Source organism: Hesperophylax consimilis, chromosome 8 (assembly GCF_061612785.1).
Source record: "Hesperophylax consimilis isolate HC1 chromosome 8, BYU_Hcon_1.0, whole genome shotgun sequence".
In the NCBI taxonomy this organism is placed as follows: Eukaryota; Metazoa; Arthropoda; class Insecta; order Trichoptera; family Limnephilidae; genus Hesperophylax; species Hesperophylax consimilis.
In genome coordinates this window covers 21,864,761-21,882,554 of record NC_142843.1, presented here as the reverse complement: position 1 = coordinate 21,882,554, position 17,794 = coordinate 21,864,761, and the positions used below count along the sequence as shown (strand labels likewise).

The 17,794-nt window shown below is 33.4% G+C and overlaps 1 protein-coding gene across 2 annotated transcripts in view; it reads left to right on the top strand.

Moving 5' to 3' along the window:
* Nucleotides 1-3,773: 3,773 nt before the first annotated feature.
* Nucleotides 3,774-17,794, top strand: part of LOC149421732 (somatostatin receptor type 5-like) — a 169,274-nt gene continuing 155,253 nt past the window's right edge. Inside the window, exon 1 of one of the 2 annotated variants that reach the window (XM_089635048.1) lies at nucleotides 3,774-4,407. The gene's annotated coding sequence lies outside the window, so the exon portion shown is untranslated. The remainder of the gene's footprint in view (nucleotides 4,408-17,794) is intronic. The other variant, XM_089635049.1, reaches the window with a different exon arrangement.

Genomic DNA, 17,794 nt, shown 5'->3' with positions numbered 1-17,794 from the left:
TTAAAATATATAATTTCAGCTTAAATTGAAAATTTATCCAAAACTACTACTCCATAATTCTTATTATTTTTTTAAAATTCTGCTTTTTCTCTTAGCAATAATTTTTTTTTCTTTTTTACGATTTTTTCGTTATTATTATTTACAAAATAACTCACTTTTATGATTTTATTGTCTATGCTTGAATTCTCAAACCAAACGCAATAGCATTCTTTCTTTATGGCGAGGAAAAGCTATTATTATTTTTCTTTATAGTACACTGCATAAAATTTAAAAATGTAAAAAACACGTTTATGAATTTACATACAAATAAAAATAAAAATAAATTACAATGACACTGGAATGCATAAAACTGTGAAGTTTTGTTTAAATTTGGGCCTAGACTGCTCTTGTGCTAGTGACCTTAAATATGATGAAAAATGTCTAATGTTTTTGTTTTTGGTTAAACTTTTGATGAAAATCTATAATCTCGTTATTACTTGTCAGATGTTCATGTGTCTTCGATATTTCCTAAAGTAACGCAGATTCTCCTTGGGATTACCAAATTGAAATAAATTTGTTTCTCAAATATTTCCATGTAAAGCATATATTCAGTTATTAATTTTCGGAAAATTGACAGCTTACGTGTTGTCAGTTTGTAGATGTGAAGTGCATACACAAAATAAAACCAGGCTTTTTCTCTAATAAGATAACATATTAAAAAAATAGTAATTAAATTTATGAGAAAATTATAATTGGTACGATAGTACTTTACTGCTCAATACACCAGATTTTCTTGAGATCGATCATATTTTTCCAATTTTAATCAGGCGAATTGTGGCACTTTACTAAACCTACCACCATAATCACGAGCTCACCCTCTACATCACTTAACGAAGCCTTGAAAGAGGTTATCATTTCATCTTCAGGCTCCACACTATTTATACTAGTACCGCACAAAAGTCCCAACTGCTACCAGTCGTCTGGAGCCAGTGAGACTATGGCACCCCCAAATGTAATACTTGGGATGCTGAAGGTAGTGAGTAGGGGAAGGAGATGGAAAAGAGTAAAATATGGAAGAATCTGGCTATTCAGAACAGGTCGCAAAATACAACTAAAGCCAATTTCAAACAACTTTACGATTCTAAATAGTAGTCTCTCAGAGTAAAATATGGAAGAATCTGGCTATTCAGAACAGGTCGCAAAATACAACTAAAGCCAATTTCAAACAACTTTACGATTCTAAATAGTAGTCTCTCACCAGGGCGAAACTGAATGTATCTACTATGGAACGTGCCGCAAATATACTTTACATTATTTTTACTTACATTTCCTGCATCGATACTTAATATTGTAATGTTAAGCTTCTCTTCTCTACGCTTCTATGTAATCATATTACTTACCGTAAATAAACTCGTGTGCCACCACCCTTATTTAAAATTTAAAGCACTTTACATGGTGGTTAAGTGAAGTAGGAACAGGTAAACTTATCTATGTTATTTAGGCAAACACAGAAATGGCTGAAGGTAATTCTGTAGTGAAATAATGATTATCAGTTATTAACAATACCTATAACTGTTAACTATTTTATGTATTGTAATAATATTAATTAATCTAAAGTAATTTAATGTATTAAGTAATAAGGAATTAACTGTAAGACAGGGTGAAGTATACCAGTCCCATATGCGTTAACTCTGTAAAAAGACTTCCAAAGCTTTTCCCTTACATTAAACATACACATGTGTAGCTTATTTGAAATATATGTGTGGATCAGTTTTAGGAGGTCCAATAGTGAAAAAATCATATGTGAGTTAATGTCATTGAGGGTCCTAAAAATGTGTGTATTGATATGCGTTAAACCATTCAATCTCTGCGGATCTCTATTAATAATATTTATGATCTTAAAGGTAATACTAAAAAAACATGGACTGACGAATACAGGCCAAATATTCAACACCTGTGACGTACTATATATGCGCCAATTAAACGTTAAAACACTACTAAACTACATTTTTGATAAAAAAAAAAAAAAAACAAATTTCAACATAAACAAAATATCACCAACAGACCAGTTATATAAGCGTACAAAAAAACATTAAAACTCCGACAGTAAATACAAGCTTTGGACAAAGACATTACCAATATCATGCTATAAAAGCATTTAACAGTCTAAAACTTGAAAACAAAATTGTGGAAAACAAAAATAAATTCAGACACAAAATGGATTGAAGAACAAAAAAGACAATATTACCAAAATTTCATAACATAAAATAAAAATAAAACTTACACGTAACACACAAAACCAATATAAAACACACATCACTCACAAACACACAAGATTATATTTTAAATGTATTATTTTCTCTTTAAATGTAGTATGTATATTATAAAAAATGAAGACCTCAGCACGGGGATACCAACATTACTGAATAACTCTGAAATGTAAAAAGTATTGTACCAAAAAAAAATAAAAGAGATTTTATAAAATCTATTGTCCGGTGTCATCTTTAATCATTATTAAAATTTTGTTGTAAAATGACCAATTTTCAAAACGTTTCCTGAATTCTAAAATGACCATTCCTTCCTTCGTGGCAGCCTTGTTTCTATGTCGACATTTGTCTTTTTCGTATTTTATATTTTGATTAAAAATACCAACCGGTATTGGTTCAGACTGAACCTTCCTGTGAGCTATATGAATTCATACAAAAATTAAAACAGAATTCCAGTAAATTAGGAAACTAAGAAGAGGGAGTTTTTATATGGAAATAATAAAAGTTATTTTACTGGTTCATTTGAAAGAAAATGATGACTTAAAGAGTGTACAAGTACAGATAAGGTGTATTATGAAAATAGTTTGTAATGCTTTCATAAAAAATAATTTTTTCAGTCAGTATTCCATAAAACTGTTTAATATATATTATAAACGCTATTTTTCTTTAAAAGATACGTAAATCTTGAATATTTAGTAACAAGTAGAAATTTGCTAATAATCCTGAACCAATTAAATTATTATTATTATTACAATTATGAAAACACCTCTCTAGAACAAATATTTAATTAAGCATCAGGTAGAGAAGTGTATACTATCGATAGGTATTTTTCTGGGTAAAATATTCGTTATAGATCTTTTTAAAATGTGTATGTTGTATCTTATCGTTGAGAAAATCTTCTCCTGAAGGATTTCAAATCGTTAAAGTACGGCGGGTTAAGGACCCCTAAACAGCACGAGATGGAAAATTATTACCTATCCTCCACGCTACCGTAAAAACGTACTTAAGCATTAACGACAATTTATCAGACATAGACAATAACATGGTTATTTTATACTTTCAGAGTTTCACGATGGTAACGAGAAATGATTTTTTTATCTTTGAAGAGTGGATTTAAGATATTTTCCTATCTAACAAGAGCTATCACACAGTATTGATGACGAAAACCTTAGTATGGAGAAGCCCTCAAATGAAATTATGTGTTTGTCTCACTTGTCAGATGAAATTTTCCATAAATTGAGTTGCGATATTAATGTGACATTTAATTAAATGTAAAGTGTCGTTGTTCGATTGATTTAGAACGACAATTGTCATGGTGCTACTTAAAGGATATTTAATGGAAACATCGTGTCCTTTGGGAACAGAATTCCTCGTCCGTATGAAGTGCAGATGGCGTATGGCGGTGAGGCGGATGGGCGGCGGTAGGGCGGCGGGCGGCAGGGCGGGGGCGGAGGGCCCCCGAAGGCATATATACACCGCCGCCTAACAAGTGGCAGCCAGTGTCATCGTTGCCTCCGGCGGGCGGTTGCGTCAGGAAAATCTCCAACGTTTGACATCTACGTTTACCGCCGCTATCAGTATTAGTTCAGAACTGCTTCAAAATTGTTTCGGAAAATTTATGAAGAAACATTCTCGTCGTCAAAGTTGTGAAACTTCGTAAGTTTTATTTAAGAAAATACTTATCATTAAAAAAAAAACATTTTTTCGAGTGCTTTCCCAAAAAACTTTTGATAAATCGCCAGCAAGAAGTTATGGGAACGAAAACGTGCGATGTTTAGTTTAATTAAAAGTCATTGACACTCGCGTTTTCGCTCGACCATTTTACGAAACTTTTCCGGTTGAAAAGACGGCAGGAATTAGTCAAGCCGGCCCCCGTAATAAGTGGTCGAAGGACGTGCCAAATATTTACTTCTGCGTGTGACAGTGATAAAGCTAGCAGCCAGTCATCGGGCCCGCCGGGCACCCACTGCTGTAACTGAGGAGTTCCTAATGCCCACCCGGCACCGGCACCGCAACCGGCACCGGCCCTTACAAACAACTTCGTTGAATGCCCCAACGAATGAAGCAAATGTAAACATTGGTTTTCCGTCGGTGCAGCTGCCTGCGTGAAACTTAGAACTGCGGGCCATTCGTATTTTACCTCAACTCGACGAAAGAAGCGGTAAGTCAAAAGTTTCAAAATATCACAAATACAGTAACTGATCGTCTGTTTTCTCGTGGACTAAATGTATTTTTGATTGTAAGGGCCATGCGCGATGCTTTATGCGGCAGTAAACGTCCTAGATTAATTTGTTTAGAGTGTAAATTTAAGCTCTCCGGCTTGGATAAACACCCGGAGCTTTCGTAACCCATTAATCTTGGTCGTAGCTTGCTTTTGTTTGTGTTTTTTCATTAGTGTGCGTCGATAGAAATCACTTAGTGCAATTATTTGGCTTGGAGTAAATTTTTAAACAGTCGAGGTTTACGACTTTGATAACTATTCATGTTTACGTAGTTTTCAAACATTTTCAGATTTTTTTTATTGATGGACTAAAAGAGTTGGAAAACATTTTCGACTATTTGAAAGAATATTTGTTTACATTTACATGATTTATTTCGTTTGAAGCACCCTTGATATTAACCATCGGCTGGGATATACGTAAAACCAATATTAAAGACAGTCTAACTTTGTGTTTCTCTGATACGGCTGGATTATGTTGATGGAAGCGGATTATCCGACAAATATAGGTTTACCGGATTATTTTCTCAAAAAATAAATTAATTCTAGATAGCAGAAATAACATTCATTGATAATAACTCACAAAAATATTTCAAGAGATTTTTTACTCAATGTTTGCAATCTTATCATCGCAAAATTATCATTAGAAGGAACTTTTACTCTTATTATTCCTTTTTTTCATTATTTATTATCTATCATCCTAATTTTTGATAGTCACCTCCATTAACAATTATACATTAAAATCTCACTATCTTATTTAACATTGGAATCGCTCAAATTATATGCACGGTACTTGGATTCAACTGGAACAATCCAGAATGCTGTTCCGGTTTGTCAAATATAAAGCTCACATTACTCCGGTTCACAATTTTAGTCAGCTAGTAGAAATTGTCAAAAAATTTCTGTTACTCAGATGTGGGAAGAAAATTTTCCGGTTGATTCCGGTGATCGAATTCAAAAACTCCAAACATAATTCTGTGGCCTACTTCTAAAAAGGCCAATGTCAGTTTTCGAAATATATGTGTTGCCATTTAGCCTCAAAATGGGGTTACCTTTTTTAAATTTTATTTTTTATTTTAAGTTTAAAGAAATACACAAATTTCACTTTCTTAACTTAAAAGCACACATATTATTAACATTATTGTTGACTACCAACTTACATAAGTTAACTTTACTACCTGACTTATATAAGTACATTTTACAAACTAACTTACATAAGTTTATTATTGTTTACTACATTTTAATTTTGGTTATACTATACTGAGAATACTCCTCATCAAGACCTATGTATGGAGTATCTTGATGTACGGCTGCGAAACATGGTGCCTATCCGAAAGAGATAAACGGAGACTAGAGGCTTTTGAGATGTGGTCCTATAGAAGACTGTTAGGAATTTCCTGGAGAGACCATATTACAAATGAGGAGGTCCTCCAAAGAATCGAAGGAGGAAGGCACCTGCTCAGGACCTTGTCCGAAAGGCGTGCAAGATGGATCGGCCATGTTATACGACAAGAAGGCCTCTTGCATGTCATAATGGAGGGTTCGACCGAGGGGACCAACTCTAGGGGACGCCCACGCCGAGAGTACCTGGAGGACCTGCTGGTGGACGTGCGCTGCTCATCATATGCAGAAGTCAAAAGAGCCGCACAAGACAGGGAAGAATGAAAGAGGAGATTAGACGAAATTACTGCAAACCAATCCCAGGATTGAAACCAGAGAGAGAGAGAATTTTGGTTGCTGATTGTAAGAGCTTCTTTCGATTTTTAGAAAAGATTTTGCGATTTTTGAAAGCCAATTTTACACCAAAAAATCTGTTTTTTCAATTTAAAACTTGTTTAAAATCATTCTAAATATGTACACAGGCCTCGTGAAATTTGAAAAACTAAAATTTACCCTTTCAGCAGCAAGTCACAAATGTTTGGTGAATTATGTATTTTTGATAGTCAAACGTAAATGGTCCTTTTCATATTTAACTGCTTACTTCACCAATTTGTTTTTCTACTTTTCGGCAATTCAACAAATAAAAAACATTGTTCTGACGGTAATCACTGTAGAGAGGGATGAGCCGCTCTAATCTCACATGATCTAGTAAGTCTTTTGCCAGCGAACGATAGACGGTATCAGATGACTTAACGACTTACATTATGTGATACCTTCAAAAACGGGTATATACGCTTTTAACGACCTGCGTGACAGAGCGGTGAGATCCTTGCCACCGGGCCCAGTGGTCACGGGTTCAAAACACCAAGTGCAGTTTTAATTTGACTGAATTTATATTGGTTTAAAAAAAAATTACATATTGTACACCCGATAGATGCTGCCTGCCGCAAGCCAAAATATGTTAAGCTGAAATAAAATTTTCAATATTCATATAACTATAGCAGTTAGCTTTTGTGTTTAGCGACAAAATTTAAAAAAAAAACAGGGTTATTTTCTAAATACTTATTCCTGCTTCCACTTCTCCTCCCCAATACCTACTGCACTAAAATGTTGTCCGAGTGTGGTTTAGTTTCACTTGCTCCAGACTGTGGGTCGATGGCGAAGTACCTAGTAAAGAACATAAATATTTAAATACATTAATTTTAATGGAAAATACTTCACCGCCAGTAAGACATGTTTAACGACACCGCGATAGGAGCAAATTAAAAAATTGACACGTGAAATATGAATATTTTTCGTCGTTATTCGTGGCTTGTTATTTTTCTTCCCGCGAAGTGTGTCAAGTCGTTATTTATAACGTTTCAACGTCAGGAGACAGATTCTTTTTACTCTAGGGAGACTTATTTACAAGCCCTGTTTTCACAATACGTGTCAGACTCCGAAACGTCAATTATTGATGTCAAACTATTTGCCGACACTTTCGTCTCTAACCTTAAATTAATGTTCCGACTTTTCTGCAACGAGCGAGATATTTTTCTTTTCGCGCGTTATATGTTGTGCTGAATACAAATTTGCGTTCGCTTTTTTAAGCATCTTTGAAAGAGTGAAAAGGAAAGGAAATTCCATCACTTAAAACATTATTATAGTAATGTATAATTTCATTTACCTTCATGTATCAAACGTTTAAATTTTACAATATTATTGTGGAAATGACGATCATTTTTACATAATATTTTTCTTCATTTGTTTAGTGTTAAGGGAATTTGATGAATATAAGGATGATTTTCCTTTCAGAGAGTTTTCAAGCTGATTAGGGCGATCCTTGGTCTATTGCACTTAGCGATAGACCTTCTAAATCCTTTATTTACTGAAAGGTTCTCCGGGGATTTAGAAAAGACTTTATCATTTGTCAGCGAATATTCCTAACGTTAAAAGGCATATACCGTTAGGAAGCTTATTGACTAAATCGGTATTGTATGTAAGGTACCTATGATTTTTCAATGCAAAACCTTTTCTTAATAATGTTTTAATGTGATGTTTCTCAAAAGAAGAATACTATCATAATAATGATTTAATAATAACTTTAAATAACTTTATTTTATTATAAATCTTACCTATCAGTTTTCAGTTTCTCACCACCTGTCTTCTTCTGTCTGGGTTTAAAAGGTTCTTAAAAAAAGTACACAAAAATATTTTTAAGACTAAAACTAATAACATTAGTTATTTGAACTATTTTCAGAACTATTTTGTTCCAATTTTCTTTGAGAGATGGCCGCAAAGACTTTTTATACAAAAAAGATTCATTTGGACTTAAAATCAACCTCACAAAAGCAAGATCAAAAGCACATATTTCTACAGAAGTCAGTCTGAAGCGCAATCTCCCGATTCAACTCACAAATTCTGAAGAACCTACGCATTTCCCATAGACATATGAATATTAGTAGACCTGCCCTAAGTGATTAAAAGCGTATTATCCCCACTCCCCATACCGGTTCCATTGAGCCGGCTGGGCTCGCGTATGGCTTCCCATGAATCAAAAGAATGTGACGTCATCATTCTTGTTCGAACTAGCGTCGAGCTACGGTCGAGTTCGTTTTACGAAATAACGCGGCAAAATGGTCGGTTGCGCTATGAAAACTTGTAAAAATAGAAGTGAAAAAGAGAATAAACCCAATTTTCGTATTACATTCCATAGGTAAGCATTATTTTAATTTGTTTTAAGCTTATCACATCGTATAATATAGATCAGTTTTAGAAACATATACTATCACGCGATGGACGCGAACAACAAAGCCGTGTCCACAAGAATCAGGGATGTGCCTTCGCCTTTTGCGCTTTGATAAAATATGTATATATATATATATATATTTTTTTTTTTTACTCGCCACGTTATGAACTAATTTGCGAAGTCCAAATTTGGCAAAGTAAATTTCTTCTGTTTGCAGAGTCGTAGTTAGTTTCAGAGTATTTAGTTAAGAGACTTTTACAAATGTTTCATAATTTACTTACCCCAGTAAACAACGATGAGCACACTTGAGAATCGCTACATTGTGATGTGATAGTATGTGTTTCTAAAACTGATCCATATAATACGGTGTGAATAAGCTTAAAATAAAGTAAAATAATGCTTACTTATGGAATGTAATACGACAATTGGGTTTATTCTCTTTTTCACATCTATTTTTACAAGTTTTCATATCACAAGTCAACATTTTGCCGTGTTATTTCGTAAAATGAACCGATGATGCCTCGACCATAGTTCGCACAAGAATGATGACGTCACGTTTTCAAATTTCACTTGAGGCCATACGCGAGCCCAGCCGGCTCCAATGGAACCGGTATGGGGAGTGGGGATAATACGCTTTTAATCACTTAGGGCAGGTCTACTAATATTCATATGTCTATGGTATTACGTTGTTTTCGATCATATTCAATTATTAACCTATCAACTGTGGGAGGGACTCCGGAGTCCTCCAAACTAAAATCGAAGATTTTTTTTAAATCAATTTTAACCCGTGTTTACAAAGGAACTGTATGAATAATACGGCCAGAATCGCTTGCGCTAAATATTTCTTTAGGAAATATTTTTTATTTGATAAACGCAGCTTCTTTGACGGCGTTGGAATATATTATCTTCCACTTTAGAACGTGCCGCAAACATCCTTTAAATTATTTTAAATTAGTAAATCGTGAAATAATTCAAATTAATCAAATAAAAATTTTATTTGCACGCTGGGTTTCGAACCCGAAACTTCCCGCTTGCTAGTTGAGAGCGTTACCCCTCGACTACGGAGACCTTCATATCTATGATTTGTAATTTTTCTCACGGACACGGGCGTCATCACAGTCAACAGATTAATACCTTCTTTCTATGTTGGTTCATCTTTAAAATATATTTTTATTCAGCTGTTATTATTTATCTAGCATCGATAATATAACTATTGTACATGTTGTTTTCTCTTAAACTGTGCTTTTATTTTTGTACATTATTTAAACCCCTGTAAGTTGTTTATTGGATGCTGTTCTCACAAATATACTTTAATTATTAACCCTTTTGTCTTTTTCTTTTGATTTCTTCCATTGTCCGTATATATTTATATATACATAATTTATATGTATAACTCGTATATTTTTTAATAATATTATGCATAGTCTTAGAATACTGTTATTATGTCGGTGTATATAATACTGTCTTACTAATTTCTTGCAGACATATTATGATGCTTAAATGTACCTAAAAAAATGTTTATGCAAATATTATACCCAAAAAATAAATAAAAAGCACCTTCATCGACAAAATACTCCCAAATAATACCCCACACCTGGCTATGTGGTGGTGAGAAGTACCTAGCTATGTAAATCTGGTCACTGAACACGCCTAAAGCTATTTCAAGTAGTTGGGGCGATACTGAGAGTATCTACAAAAACAAGGAGCAAATAATAATGTAAATGCTACGTATTATTGTGATGAAATAATGTTTGAAATAATTCGCGTAAATTAATTTTAATTAAAAGTGATAATTACATTATTTTATTATTAATAGGAAAAAAAGCGGTTGTGACAACCCTAGATCATTGTTCGAATGTGGCCGTTGCTTAGAGTAATAATATAGCCGTTGTCAAGTGTGCTTGTCGCTGTTTACTGGGGTAAGTAAATTATGAACATTCGTAAAAGGGTCTTAACTAAATACTCTGAAACTAACTACGACGCTGCAAACAGAAGAAATTTACTTTGCCGAATTTGGACTTCGCAAATTTGTTCATAACGTGGCGAGTAATTTGCGCTCCCATGTAAAAATGTCTATTCATTCAAAGCAGATTTTACTTTTAAGAAGTAAATGGTGATATTATAATGCGAGATGCCTATTTACTGTCAGATTGATTTATTGACGAATCACAGTCATCTTCACTCCCTTCGTTCTTCAACAGTTGATTTTACCCCTCGCCTTTATCTTCTCGTCTATTAATTCCTATGTCTGTGGCATTTCCATATAAATACAAATTTAAATGTTCTTTGTTCAAAATCTCAAATATCCGTTCTTCACCGATTGCTTTTAAAACTTGACGCAATGTTGCATTCGAATACGCTTGTGTTTTTATATACCTTTACTATATGGATGTCACCTGTGACAAGTAAAATCAGTTTTTTTTTAAAGCGGCGCCTACTGTTGGACGTAAAAGTAACAAGCGCTATTGTTTCTCTATCTGCACATACAGACAGAGCCACAGAAACTCGTAGCGGGATGCAGACAGGACGAAATAAAAATCGAAAATTGTAATGTGCAAAAAATTCATCGTGGAACTTATCAATTTGCATATACGTTCAGGTTATTTTATGATTCAAAACATAACTAAACCGCAACTTCAGTTCACATCAGTAGAGGTATTTTTATTTATGTTTTACATAACAGTCGAAAGAATAACATAAAGAATTAATAACAGTCCATAGACACCCAAATTAATAGACGAGCCAACCAGGGAAAGGAAAGGGGAACAAACCAAGATGCGAGGGGCGGTATGACCGTCCCACTTTCGGTGATTTGTCAATAAATGAATCTGAACACAGGCATCTCGCATTGTAATATCACCATTCGGTCCTCGAAAATAAAATCTCCTTATGAATTACTAGCCTTTTTTACAATAGCGCGCAATTTGATGGCTACGTAAAAAAACTTAATCCCAATATATCCCAAATCGGGTAAACAACAGTACGGACTTGTTTCCAAAATGTTATATTTTATTACACTATTTCGTTAAAGACCTTTACAAATGTGTTAATAATTTACCCACCTCACTCAATTTCAGCGTCGCTATGCCGGGCGATTCATTTAAGAACGAATGACCGAAGATCCTGCGCAGAAAAGTCCCATAATGAACAGCGCTGCAAGCCTTTGCCTTACTTTAATTTGCGCGGTCGCGTTATTTTAATGTTTGCTCTTCGGTGTCATATAGTTTATTCAAATCATTTTTTAATTCCTCTTGGTGCCAAAAATACGGTCATGTGTTTTGCCTCCACACGGAGAAAAATGATCATGCTAAAAAGTGATGGCATATCATTTCCTGGTCAGAATATATCGAGAACACATGTTCTTTTCCTAATAAATATCATAATGGAATGCGACAATATAAGTATATCAATATCGATATTTGTATGAACACGTGTTCCGTCGTGTCCTCATAAAACATTCGCTTTTAACTGATACTTTAGGAACTCTGTCAATTCATTTTTAAAGGCCTGCAGTCCCGTTTTTAACAGGAAAACGAATAATTTTACGAGATTTTTAATAAATTAACGGTATTTTATATCAGTACGTTTTATCCGTGTAGTTTGTTGAAATGACTCTAGAGTAAGTCTATTAATTTGAAACCAATTATTAAGACTTTCTGTAAGAGGGGAGAACAAAGAGTTAGAAGGACTAGATTTTTAAGAGATTTGAGATATTTAGAAAAGTTTTGGGACGCATCGCCAACTATTTCAATTATCTTGCCACTATGTTGAATAATAAATTATAGTTGAAACATTCTCACAGGTTGGTACAAAGTTAAATTGGTTCTTTGGAAAGGAGCATGAAAGTATATATTATTTACATGATGTAACAAGAAGTATCCATCAGATTATATCAGCGTATCTTGAGCTTATTTGGAATAAATATCTGTAAATATCTGTTTTGCGTTTCCATGTTGAGTAGTAGGTAAGTTAAATTTTAATGATAGCAATAAATTTCGTGATTCCAATGAAAACGAAAATAATAAAAACTGATTTTTTAACTAATTTTTGTTGTTCTTGGTTACACGGTAATTAATTCAGGTCTCGCAGGGTTAATGGCAATGTTCCTCGGTACATTAAATCATCCAAAATACGTGACACGAGGCATTAAAAATCATCGTACTTTTGTCGTATCATATGAAGAAATAAATTATGCTGGATATTATTTTCGTGAAACCCATAAAATGTTTGATTGCTCAGAATTAACATTTCCCCTACATAAATCAACGGTCATTTTGCTGAAATAAAACTAATTGGATATTTATATCAGGGATTTAGGAAATAATATTGAACTTTGCCAAAAAAATGCCTCATGGAACCGCGAAAGGAATTTCGTACTCATAAACTAAAACAATCAAAATGTAACAATACAGCTGTTTGCGGTACAATGAAATCAACTACAACGGTTTTAGTTAATGCAATGGGTGGTTCAGACAATTTTGAACCTCATACAAGTCGGTCAAGTCTGGTAAAGACAGGGTGTTCGGTGTGCGAGTTTACATTGTTAAAGTTAAGATTTAGTTTATGTTTAAACGTGTGAGTCTCCGGGAATGTTTTCACGTTTCATATCAAAGTCTTGTAGACGTGATACGTTTTTCCTTTGCTGTAATTTCATTAATCAATGTTTTTGAATAGAGATATGGCCTAGTATAGGAAGATATAGGGTCAAAGACAATACATAATCCCCAGACCGCAATGCCAACACGGTATCGATCTTTTAAAAAGAAACATTTTTCTGTGAGGTCAGCAATGACCATGAACTGATATGGCATCAAAAGTTTTCACAAAAGAGATAAAGTCTTAAATTAGGATGGTTTGTTTCACAGAATTTGAACAATTCTTCAAATTCAAATTTAATCCTTAAGTTTATTGAAAGCCATATTCAAGTCCTGTCATTATTACAGTTTGTGAAGCAACTGGCCCACAATGATTTAATAGCAGAACTTGGACAGGACTTTCACAGAACATGAAAATGGATGAATTGTTTAAATCCTGTGAAACAACCTTCCTAAGCCTTTATAAAAAAATCATGGTGTAGTTAAGTGGCGCAGGCAGGAAGGGGATTCCAAAAGCCAAGGACTGCAAAGTTAGCCTGTCTTAATTTTATTTTCGGTAAACGAGTTGACCAAAAATCCACTACGTACTGTACAATCATAAAGAAATCAAGAAAATTTGAATAAAGCTGCTCTCACTTTTTTTGCTTTGTGCTTTATAGCATCTGAAATGCATGCGATAATCATTGAGTTTAAAACAAAAAGGAAAAAAACAAAACAGAAAGAGAAACACTTAAAATTTTTCTTAAAGCACACACACAATTATTGTAGAGCCTATGAACTATGAACCTGCTACATTGAATATGGATGCACACAATTGACTTCCTAAATAAAAATGACTGGTCTTTCTATGCAAATTAATACAAGAAGGAAACAAATAATTCTCCTCGACATGTCAGGGAGATCTGGTAATGTCCAGTTTATGCACTGGAGCAACTACAGATTAAATAAATAATGGGCAGGGTTAATTTTGAGATGTTGGTTATATACGTTGAGAGCGTTGTGCTCGTGAAGAGTCTTGGCATATTTGTCAAGACAGTAGAATACACTTTGTATTTACAAAACTTGGTTTGTATTAATAAAAATAGAACAGAATTTTTATACAATGTCTACAAAACCTTCAGCCTTCACATTTACTTTTTGCAATATACTTAAATTATTTTTTATGTAAATAAAAGAAGCCGCGTGGAGCACATATTATTTACGGGGAAAACTGATTCTGTTTTATTTGCAATGTACAGTTTGTAGTCCAGTCTATTTTTATGCATCAATTACTCCAATGCCTCTGCACATTAATTATATCATGAATTTTGTATATTCGTTCGTGTAAGTATTCGGTAAATTTGACGGTAGTAATTATTTCTCATTTAAAAGATTATGCAATTACGAGATCGCATAATTCCTGCTTTTAGTTTTCATTTCTACAATAAACGAAACCCACCATTTTTCCTTGGGTAAGACGCTATAAAAGGGATTAATATTTTGATGGTTTCTGTGACTAAAATTCGACATTCTTTTAGACAAGCAAACCGAAAACATTCGAAATATAATAAAGGTATAAAGTCTTATTGTTCGTATGTTTTATCAGTTTATATATTTATGGGTTGGTTGTGGATCTCAATTGTTTACTTCGCAGCTGCATTAACGTCTTCATTATATGGATTAAGTACCCAACTCCTTGAAAAATATATGTTAACATCCAGAAAATTCAGTTCATTATTCCGACAGCTGTACTTTCATCCCACGTAAATTTTTGTTCATTCTCTATGATGCACTATGCCATGGACACTAGAGAGATATAAAACACATCGATAAAATTGTGATCGAAACCGATTTAAAATATTGCTTGTGTAGAACTAATAAATGCTATAAAGTATTTACATAAGATCGTTGGACTTTTCGGCCCAGAAAATTAAATGAAAATGTATATTTGTTCAATAATGAAAATTGGTAGTAGGTGAAAATTGACCTTATTTGGGATAGGTTCACAACACACTTGTATCGGCTTATCTTTTCGGTGACAGTGGGGATCAAATGCGAGTATTTTTTGGCGAGGCTATCTTCCACTCGTGATGCCTCATTGACCTCATCGGCCATCAACCAAGATATTCTGTTCCCACACAGAGAAAACGTACGATATGAAATATTGTTAATTTATTTACAATCTTGTCAGTTTATTCGTTTTCCTGTTAAAAATGGGACTGGAATCCAATAACGAATCATTTGACAAATTACATAACTATCAGTAAAGCAAAGTTCCTAAATTTCCTGATGAAATATTGGTCATTCAGAATATATCGAGAACACGTGTTCTGTTCCGAATTGATATCATGACGGAACACTACAATATAAGTATCAATATCAGTATTTGTACGAACACGTGCTCCGCCGTCGCATAAAACATTTGCTTTTGACTGATAATTTGTTACGAATTCGTTATAACCTGCAGTCCCTTTTTAACAAGAAAACGAATGATTTGATTATATTATTAAATTAATTAACTAACAGTAAAATTGAAGTTAAATAATTTAACAGTATTTCATATTTCAAATGGTCAATATCTTTGGTCTTATTTTTAGTATTATTATAAGTTTTCTGCAAGAATATCATTCGTGGGGTAATGTACAATTATTGTGCAACTGCAAAAAGAATATTCACTTTCGCTGAGTGGTCACGAAATTATCGTATTGGTATGTTTATCTTTTGGGAGTCGCAAGGTGAAAAAGAAGAGATATAGTGCACCACAATATTTTTTTTTATCTATATTGATGCCGACAGTATCTACGAAAACAAATAAATATATCAAATTATATCTCTCATTAACCTCATTCGGTTAGTATTACGAGTTGGTATTAATGAATTTCATCACAAAACCTTCCATACAATCCTCAAATTGGGACTGGCGGTGGTTTTCATAATGTAATTCGGCAGGGGCTGCAGGTGAACTAGAGATATATTAATTTTAAGAGGCTGGGTTATATAGTAAAATATTGATAAAATAGATTATCTGGTAGTTTTAAATTCAATGGTGCAAAATTGTCGTTTAGCAATAACATAAAAAACTGTAATATTTAAAATTTTCGACTATTTCAGTCTCTTCATCTTAACGAAAGAAAAAATGGGGTTTGTGACTTCATTTTTTGTTCGTGAATAAACTTTAAAACTCTACTTCCTGTGACGGGGAAAGTTGGTGGAGGTTGTAGTGGGATGCTGAGGTCGTTCAATCTGTCAACTGCAGTCACATTATCACAATTGTAAACAGTAAATAAAAAATACAATTAAAATATGTGCTGTAAATAAAGAAACAACTGAAGAAGCTAATAATTACGTTATATTACCAACAAAACAATGTTTTAAAAAACAATGCGTGCGATTCAACAACAATGTTTTATTGAAGCTGCCGAATTTTGTCGAAAACTAAGAATTTTAATTAGTAATTTTTGCTCCATTCTTAGATAAATAAAAAAATCTTGAACTCGCATAGACTCATATAATGCTTCGTGAATTTTCAACCAAGAAAATTGTCTCTTCAATAACCTTTCAGAACAATTCTGTTTATTCCAGGACGATATAGTACAAGTATTATGTGGTTATAATCAAGTTTACGTTTTCCCTTTTACAGTGCAAACTTCTTGTGGGCATGCAAGATTACCTACTTACCGATTGGAATTTCCGTTGTTTTTTTTTTAATTTTTGGAAACTTTTCAGTTTACAATTTATAATCTTTTTACATGTACAGTATACAAAAAATCGCAAAAATAATTGATTACTCTTCGTTAAACCAGTTTGCCGCCAATGTATCGGTTTTAACAAAGGCATACGGAGTATTATATAGTAAGTATTATGCTAAGTATTGTTAATAATCTTTCTGTGTTCTCTTTTGAATTAAAGTACAAAAGGTTTGTTGAATTAGTAGCGCCACATAGTTTTAAAATAAAAAAAATATATATATAATTACCAGTGATTCGGTAGGGAAATAAGTCAGAACCGGTAACCGAAAACCAGTCATGCATTCCCTACTTCAAAGCAAAGTTTCTGTACAAAGCTTATGTGTGTCATTTCTGCATTTATCTTATCTAATTAAGGAACAAGGAGCTACCGAATAATTTATGTGTCTTCAGACACGACTGCTTGATTTATCTCTACTATTTATATACCCATGAACTTGTTGGCTTGATAACGTTCGGTAAACTCTCTAAGAAGGTGAATAGTATCTAACAGCCAAAAATTTCAACTTTTTTTATGTAGCAAGTTTGTGGCGAATTTTTTTACTAATTACATCTGTTTAGCGTAAAAGTTAATATAAAAATATTTTTTATTTAAGACAATATAATTTTTTTTAAATTTAATTTAAATTTTTTTGAAAGAATGACAAACATTCCCGTGTTACGAATAACCTGACAATATTTGAAAATCTCCTACTACTACCACAGTAAGCTGAAAATGTTGCTTATGTTGTGATGGAGGACTTAGCCAGCCGAGGAATTAAACACACTACGCCTGAGTAATACACCCAAGCGCGATGTCAACTCGGCCACCGATCGGTCGAAAGTTATAAAAGTTATACAAGGATCGAAATGCGTTGTTGTAAATTTGATTTTTAAGGTACAACTCGCTTTAAAAAAAATCA